The sequence below is a fragment of the Rhinoraja longicauda genome, unplaced genomic scaffold (genome assembly GCF_053455715.1).
Source record: "Rhinoraja longicauda isolate Sanriku21f unplaced genomic scaffold, sRhiLon1.1 Scf000058, whole genome shotgun sequence".
In the NCBI taxonomy this organism is placed as follows: Eukaryota; Metazoa; Chordata; class Chondrichthyes; order Rajiformes; family Arhynchobatidae; genus Rhinoraja; species Rhinoraja longicauda.
Window position 1 is genome coordinate 435,584 of NW_027601276.1, and position 8,528 is coordinate 444,111.

The window sequence follows — 8,528 nt, forward strand, 5'->3', positions numbered from 1 at the left end:
GCCCAGCAGCTTGATTGCAGCTCTCTCCCACCAACGCAGCTGAATGTAGTCTATTCAGTGCATCTTAGTCCGCTTTTGTCCAGTGCCAGCTGTTATTTCTCCAGCCTGACTGCATTGGTGCGGTGTCATTTTAATGCAACGCAGCAAATATGTGTTTCCAATGCATCTCAACAGTGCCGCTCAGCTTCCAGAGCAGAACATTCAACGGATTATCCGGGATTCACGGTGACTTAGTCGGATGGATTCAGAACTAGCTTAGTCATCGAAGACAGGGAGTTGTGGGGGGCAGGGATATATTCTGGCTGGAGGTCCGAGACATGCTGAGTTCTGCGGTGATCTGTGTGCTCGATTGTCAGTTAGTGGGTGCGCACCGCAGTGGTAATGGGAATAAGAAGGGCTTAATTAGTTGACAAGTACAGGTGTCAGGGGTTACGGAGAGAAAACAGGAGAATGCGGTTGAGAAGGAAGATAGATCAGCCATGATTGCATGGCGGAGTAGACTTGATGGGCCCAATGGCCTAATTATGCTGACATATGAATTTATGTAATGGGGGGATGTTTGGAAAAAGAATAAAGGGGAAAGGAATGGGATGGCAAACAGAACTTGCATAATCTGAATGGGCTGATTGGCCTGCTGGGATATTAGTGCATATGAAGGTGTATTTGTAACGTGTGGACGTTACCAGTGCACGGCCTGGTGGCGCCGCACCTGGGCGCAGTAGGCAATAGAAAATACAGGAAAATTAGCAAAACAGACACGAAGGCAATGGCAGCCAAGATGTACCAAACCAAGCGCGCCCTGCTTTCCGCCCGCCGCCGCCATTGTTCCGTTATGTTCCAGCACCCTCAGGTGGAAGGCACCGGCCAGTTCCTCCGATTCGTACACCCTCTCATCTGCTTTCTGGACGCCTCTTATAGTGTCACATCGTCCAACGTTTGAGTGCTCCCTCGTCGTCGGGAGAGATATGCCCGCGAAACCTCGTTGGAATTTCTCCGCCAGGTCACCGGAGTGCAGACTGAGGCGCCGGGACACTTAAAGCTACCGTTCCGTTGACGTTGAACAAGTGAGTATCGATCAGGAGGAACACCGGACAGTTGCAAAGGGGATTCGGTCACGTGGGGAACGATGCACGGTTCCAATCCCATCTCGGGAGGCCGTCCTGGAAGTTACTGCCGCTTCGCCAAAGACCAGATGCCATGGGTTTCTGGTCGCCCAGGACTGGACTAGCGTAACAGAATCCCAAACGTCTTTCTCTCCGAACCGGCCGCAGTCCTCCCAAGTGTTCCAGACCGTGAATACTCCAAGTGCTGGTCTCCGACTTCTAAGAAGCAACTGGGAAGCGAGGAGACGCCGATGGATTTGTCCGAGATATGGATCTTGTCCGCATCTTGCATGTCGCCTCGTGGTAAGCGAGAGTCCTGTTTCCCGACCTGCAGAGATAGACGCCTGAGGCCCGAACGGTGGCGGACCTGATGACTAGATGCGGCCAGGATAACATGTAACCGGCCGGGAGATAGAACAGCGCGTTCTCCTTCAGAGATTCCTCTCCCGTTCCAACGAGAACTACCGCCTTGGTGTTAGTCTCCGTGGTGTTACAGAAGACCGAAGCCACGCCACGGGGACTGGTCGGTCTGTTGGGATGGATAAAGGAGGTTGGCTTTTTGGTGAGAAAGAGGATCTGACACGGCCAGTTAGGGTAACAAGTTACTAAGGTCCCACCCCACGCCAGCCGGGCGCCGGCCAATTGGGAGAGTAGAGGACCTCCCCAACGCGCTCCAACCCAACCCGGCGTCCATCCCGCGGCGTCTGAGCGAGAGAGCCGTTTCCCGCCACCAACACTCCATCTCCTGGAAAGTGCAAAGAAGTGGACAATGTCTCAATAATGGGACAAATTTCACAATTCTACCCGGTCCCGGCCAGAGCTTTGCCCCATCTGGTTCTAAAACAATAGACTGTAAATGGGAGGGGATCCTCCCTAAATCCCGGCTGTGATCACCCGAAATGAGTTTGGTTTCAGTTTAGTTTTATGGTCACGTGTACCGAGGTACACTGAAAAGCTTTGTAAAGAGGATGGTAAAGAATGCCTTTGGTACATTGACCTTCACCAGTCAGTGTATTGAGTACCGAAGATGGGACACTGTTACAGTTGTTGAGGCCACTTTTGGAGTACACTTTTCAATCTTAATCACCCTGCCCTAGGAAGGACGTCATTAATCTGGAAAGATAGAGAATATGTCTAAGGATGTAGCCAGGGCTAGAGAGGTTGGGTTGGCAAAGACTTTATTCCTTGAAGCGGAGAAGGGAGGATCTCACAGAGCTGTATACACTTATGATAAGGTGAAAGCCCAGTCCTTTAACCCAGAGTAGGGTAATAAAAAAACCAGAGCCCATAGATTAAAGTGAGAGAAACCAGGTTTGATCGGAATCTGACGAGCAAGTTTTTCATTCAGAGAACAAGCTGCTAAAAGAGGTAGTTGTGTCTGGTACAATAACAACATTTAAAAGACACTTGGTCAGGTACACGGATCGGAAAGGGTTGAAGGGATATGGGCCAAACATGGGCAAAAAGAATGAAGGGAGATGGGGCATCTTGACTGGCATGGCTGAGTTGAGCCCAAGAGCATGTTTCCGTGCTGCATGACTCTGAATCTAAACCAGTTTGCCTTCAATGCGACTCACCAGAGTGGTAGTCCTGTCGCCACCAGTCCAGAAAAGCTGTCTCATACCTTGCTCTCTTCCTACAATGCAGCTAACCGTAGTTCATCCAATGCAAATGAATCAGTTTGTGTGCCAATGCATTTCAGCTCAATTTACATTTAATGCAGTCTCGCAGCATTAATAGTGTACAAAGATGGAGAGTGACAAAGTCAATTCAGAAACAAGTGTTCTGAACTTAAAGAAAGGTAACTTTGAGGGTATGAGACGTGAATTGTTCAAGATAGACTGGCAATTTATACTTAAAGGGTTGACGGTGGACATGCAATGGAAGGCATTTAAATGTTGCATGGATGAACTACAACAATTGTTCATCCCAGTTTGGCAAAAGAACAAACCAGGAAAGGTGGTGCATCCGTGGCTAACAAGGGAAATCAAGGATAGTATTAAAACAAAAGATGAAGCATATAAATTAGCCAGAAAAAGTATCATACCAGAGGACTGGGAGAAATTCAGAGTCCAGCAGAGGAGGACAAAGGGCTTAATTAGGAAAGGGAAAATAGATTATGAGAGAAAACTGGCAAGGAACATAAAAACTGACTGCAAAAGCTTTTATAGATATGTGAAGAGAAAAAGATTAGTTAAGACAAATGTAGGTCCCTTGCAGTCAGAAACATGTGAATTGATCATAGGGAACAAGGAGATGGCAGAACAATTGAACAACTACTTTGGTTCTGTCTTCACTAAGGAAGACATAAACAATCTGCCGGAAATAGCAGGGGACCGGGGGTCTAACGAGATGGAGGAACTGAGGGTAATCCAGGTTAGTCGGGAAGTGGTGTTAGGTAAATTAAATGGGTTAAAGGCTGATAAATCCCCAGGGCCAGATAGGCTGCATCCCAGAGTGCTTAAGGAAGTAGCCTCAGAAATAGTGGATGCATTAGTGGTAATTTTTCAAAACTCTTTAGATTCTGGAGTAGTTTCTGAGGATTGGAAGGTAGCTAATGTAACCCCACTTTTTAAAAAGGGAGGGAGAGAGAAAACGGGGAATTATAGACCAGTTAGCCTAACATCGGTAGTGCGGAAAATGCTAGAGTCAGTTATTAAAGATGTGATAGCATCACATTTGGAAAGTGGTGAGATCATCGGACAAAGTCAGCATGGATTTATGAAAGGCAAATCATGCCTGACGAATCTTATAGAATTTTTCGAGGATGTAACTAGTAGAGTGGATAAGGGAGAACCAGTCGATGTGTTATATCTGGACTTTCAGAAGGCCTTCGACAAGGTCCCACATAGGAGATTGGTGTACAAACTTAAAGCACACGGTATTGGGGGTTCAGTGTTGAGGTGGATAGAGAATTGGTTGGCGGACAGGAAGCAAAGAGTAGGAATAAACGGGTCCTTTTCGGAATGGCAGGCAGTGACTAGTGGGGTACCGCAAGGCTCAGTGCTGGGACCCCAGTTATTTACAATATATATTAATGATTTGGACGAGGGAATTGAATGCAACATCTCTAAGTTTGCGGATGACACGAAGCTGGGTGGCAGTGTTAGCTGCGAGGAGGATGCTAGGAGGCTGCAGAGTGACTTGGGTAGATTAGTAGAGTGGGCGAATGCAAGGCAGATGCAATATAATGTGGATAAATGTGAGGTTATCCACTTTGGCGGCAAGAACAGGAAAGCAGAGTATTACCTGAATGGTGGCCAATTAAGAAAAGGGGAGATGCAACGTGTCCTGGGTGTCATGGTGCACCAGTCAATGAAAGCAAGCGTGCAGGTGCAGCAGGCAGTGAAGAAAGCGAATGGTATCATATCATATCATATCATATATCTACAGCCGGAAACAGGCCTTTTCGGCCCTCCAAGTCCGTGCCGCCCAGTGATCCCCGTACATTAACACTATCCTACACCCACTAGGGACAATTTTTACATTTACCCAGCCAATTAACCTACATACCTGTACGTCTTTGGAGTGTGGGCATTCAGAGCAAGAGGTTTTGAGTATAGGAACAGGGAGGTTCTGCTGCAGTTGTACAGGGCCTTGGTGAGACCGCACCTGGAGTATTGTGTACAGTTTTGGTCTCCTAATCTGAGGAAAGAAATTCTAGCCTTAGAGGGAGTACAGAGAAGGTTCACCAGATTGATCCCTGGGATGGCAGGACTTTCATATGAAGAAAGACTGGATAGACTAGGCTTGTACTCGCTGGAATTTAGAAGACTGAGGGGGGGATCCTATTGAAACATATAAAATTCTTAAGGGGTTGGAGAGGCTAGATGTGGGAAGATTGTTCCTGATGTTGGGGAAGTCCAGAACCAGGGGTCACAGCTTAAGGATAAGGGGGAAGTCTTTTAGGACCGAGATGAGAAAACATTTCTTCACACAGAGAGTGGTGAGTCTGTGGAATTCTCTGCCACAGAAGGTAGTTGAGGCCAGTTCATTGGCTATATTTAAGAGGGAGTTAGATGTGGCCCTTGTGGCTAAAGGGATCAGGGGGTATGGAGAGAAGGAAGGTACAGGTTACTGAGCTAGATGATCAGCCGTGATCATATTGAATGGCGGTGCAGGCTCGAAGGGCCGAATGGCCTACTCCTGCACCTATTTTCTATGTCCACCTCGGGAATTTTTAAAGAGAGCTTCTACCATTCCCATTCCAAATTTGGAATCTTAAATGCTCCCCGCTGCATCTGATGCAATGTTTGAAATATACGTCAGTTCTACCACAGCTCGGTCCCTCAGGTGGAGTGTAGGTCTTCCAATGCGGCTTACTGTGTGCGTAGCGAATTCAGTGTTGCCATTGCAGGTGTTTTTCCACTGCAACCAGTCATAACGCTACCGTGGGTCCGATCGCATGTCTAGAAGAAAGGAATAGAAAAGGAAATCTGAAGAAGGATCTTGACCCGAAGCGTCACCTATTAAGGTAGGGTCGTGTTGCCAGAACTACACCAAGCACCTGGGTAGGTCAAACGGGCATGGTCGTGTACATTCAGCAGAACCAACTCCAGCAACAGCGAATGAGGCACCAGCCAGTCCAAAGCAGTCTCCACCACCAATCACCAATCCTCGGCCATCTCCACGGTGCCCGTCCTCTCCAACGCCCCTTCCATCCCGAACGCCCGCCGGCAGATCTCAAACTTAAGCTCAGCGCCGCGTCGGGGCAAAGGCTGTCCCAAGTACTGTTTCATCAGGCTGCAGGGCAAGGTTTCTCCTTCCACCTCCTGCTCATCCTCTTCGTCCTCTCCGCGCAACGTGGCGCAACAGAAGCCCACCCTTTTCCCTTTTCCCACCGCCCCGCACCCGTCGCAGTCCTGCCAGGTTCCCCAGCGGATGTGCAGCTGGATGATGCGCCCTGAGCCCAGCATGAAGCCCGGGGAAAACCTCAGGCTTTTGTTCACCAGCGTAGACGAGCCCAACTCCCGGTGGGAGACGTGAATCAGCGATGCGTCTTTCTCACCCAGACAGCTTGGATAAACCCGATTTGCAGATGTACATGCCCGAATCAGATGTCCGGGCCTGGGATGAAGTCAAGGAGCCACCCTGTCGGGTGTGGTGGCTGCCCAGTTTACCCATCGGGCCACAAGCCTCGGAATACAGCGAAGGTGTGGGGTTCGGCATGAGATTGGCGAGGCCAAGATACTGCCAGTAAACTGTGCCTTCCTTTGCTTCGGACATCGCTGGGTAGCGCAGGCTGAACGGGTTGTGAGACAGGAAACCAGGGAGCAGGGGGCCGAGCCTGAGTAATTGGCCTCGTCCCCGTCCTGCCTCCGGAAACGGGGCAACCAACAGAAGGGCCAGCAGGCCCAGTATCAACAGCAGGGACGAGTGCCTGCACACCTTGCTTCTGTAATGTCATCACAGCAACTGCAGGCAGGAGCGGGGTGCACGTCAACTCAGCAATGGGGCCCCGTGACCTCAACATTGATGCCGTCACCTGTAAGGAAGAGAAAGCACCACTTCATGGGAGGGGCAGTGTGGAGGGAGCGCTGTTCCACAGGTGGGACCGTGGGAAGGGCTATGAGCAGTGAATGCTGCTCTGTGGGAGGGGCAATGAGGCGGGAATGCTGCTCTGGGAGGAGCAGTGAGCAGGGGATTTTTTTATTCACAAAATGCTGGAGTAACTCAGCAGGTCAGGCAGCATCTCGGGAGAGAAGGAATGGGTGACGTTTCGGGTCGAGACCCTTCTTCAGACTGATGTCAGGGGGGCGGGACAAAGGGGCAGGGAATGCTGTTCCGTGGGAAGAGCAGTGAGCATGGAATGCTGCTCTGTGGGCGGAGCAATGAGCAGGCAATGCTTCTTTGTGGGAGGGGCAGGGAGCAGGGAATGCTTTTCTGTGGGAGGGGCAGTGAGCAGGGAATGCTGTTCTGTGGGAGGGCCAGTGAGCAGGGAATGCTTTTCTGTGGGGGGCTTCCCTCTAATTTCACTCAAATATGTTTTACATTCCTTTAGGCTTTCCGCACCGCTGAGTCCTCAGTGTCCGGCACAAAATGCTGTATTCTCTTTGGGTTCTCTCATCCTCTCGACACCTTGTTACCAATAAAGCGACTCCTGTTTCTTCTCGGAAACATTGTTTACCCTGAACCTCCTCTTTAACAGTCTCCCACTGTTCTGACGTGGATCCATTTCTGGTTTCCTGTCCATGTCAGTCCGTTAAATACCTCAGCTCAATTCAGCACTTTCTGTCCTTACCCAGAATGAAGGCAAATCTTAGATTCCACCCCCCCACCCCCTCCACCCAGATATTCCTCCCTTCCCCCCCAGCTCCTTTCCCATCCCTCCTAGCATCACAGACCACCCTCGCACCTAAATTTAAATCTCCCCCCCCCCCCTTCAGCTCTCCTCACTCAAAGTTAGCACTCCACTCGCCTCCTCATATCCTTCTTCCTTCCATTCAGATACCTTCCCGCCTCTCAGCCCCTCCTCCTCCCTATTCGAATGCTCCTTGTTTCCCCTAAGAACATCTCAACTCAGACGCTCCTCCCATCAATCCCTCACAACTTCGACCCCCCTCCCCTCGGTCCCTCACAAGTCTAACCTTTCTCACAACTCAGTCCATCCTCACAGCTGTCCCACCTCACAGCTCAGTCCCACCTCACAGCTCAGTCCCACCTCACAGCTCATCCCATCTTCACAGCTCAGTCCATTCTCACAGTGCAGGCCATCATCACAACTCAGTCCATCTTCACAGAATCCCACCTCACAGCTCAGTCCATCCTCACAGCTCAGTCCATCCTCACAGCTCAGTCCATCCTCACAGCTCAATCCCACCTCACACCTCGGACCCTCCTCAAAACACGTACCCTCCTCAAATCTCGGACCCTCCTCAAAACTCGGAATCTTCTCTCACTCAGATCCTCATTTCCTTTACCTTAGGCCATCATCACTGAAAATCTGTCCTACAGACCTTCTATCTACCCTCATAGCCCCCTTCCTTCCCCTCACTCTTCCCTTCTCCACTCCTCTCCATTTACTCTATTCACTTCCCTTCAGAACTTCTCAACTCAGACCCTCCTCCCTCCCACACGGACCCACTTCTCATTCATCCCTCACAATTCAGACCCTCCTTGCCTCACGACTTAGAACCTCTTCCAGCGGGCCCTCACAACTCAGACCCTCCTCTCAACTCAGACCCCCGTCACAACTCAGACCCCCTCACAACTCAGACCCCCCCTCACAACTCAGACCCTCCTCACAACTCAGACCCTCCTCACAACTCAGACCCCCCCTCACAACTCAGACCCTCCTCACAACTCAGACCCCCCCTCACAACTCAGACCCTCCTCACAACTCAGACCCCCTCACAACTCAGACCCCCCCTCACAACTCAGACCCCCCCTCACAACTCAGACCCTCCTCACAACTCAGACCCCCTC

The 8,528-nt window shown here is 50.4% G+C and overlaps 2 pseudogenes; both read right to left on the reverse strand.

The window, feature by feature from the left end:
• Positions 1–679: 679 nt before the first annotated feature.
• On the reverse strand, positions 680–1,797 carry LOC144612529 (protein FAM187B-like; annotated as a pseudogene).
• Positions 1,798–5,572: 3,775 nt separating this feature from the next.
• On the reverse strand, positions 5,573–7,296 carry LOC144612526 (uncharacterized; annotated as a pseudogene).
• Between the last annotated feature and the right edge of the window lie 1,232 nt (positions 7,297–8,528).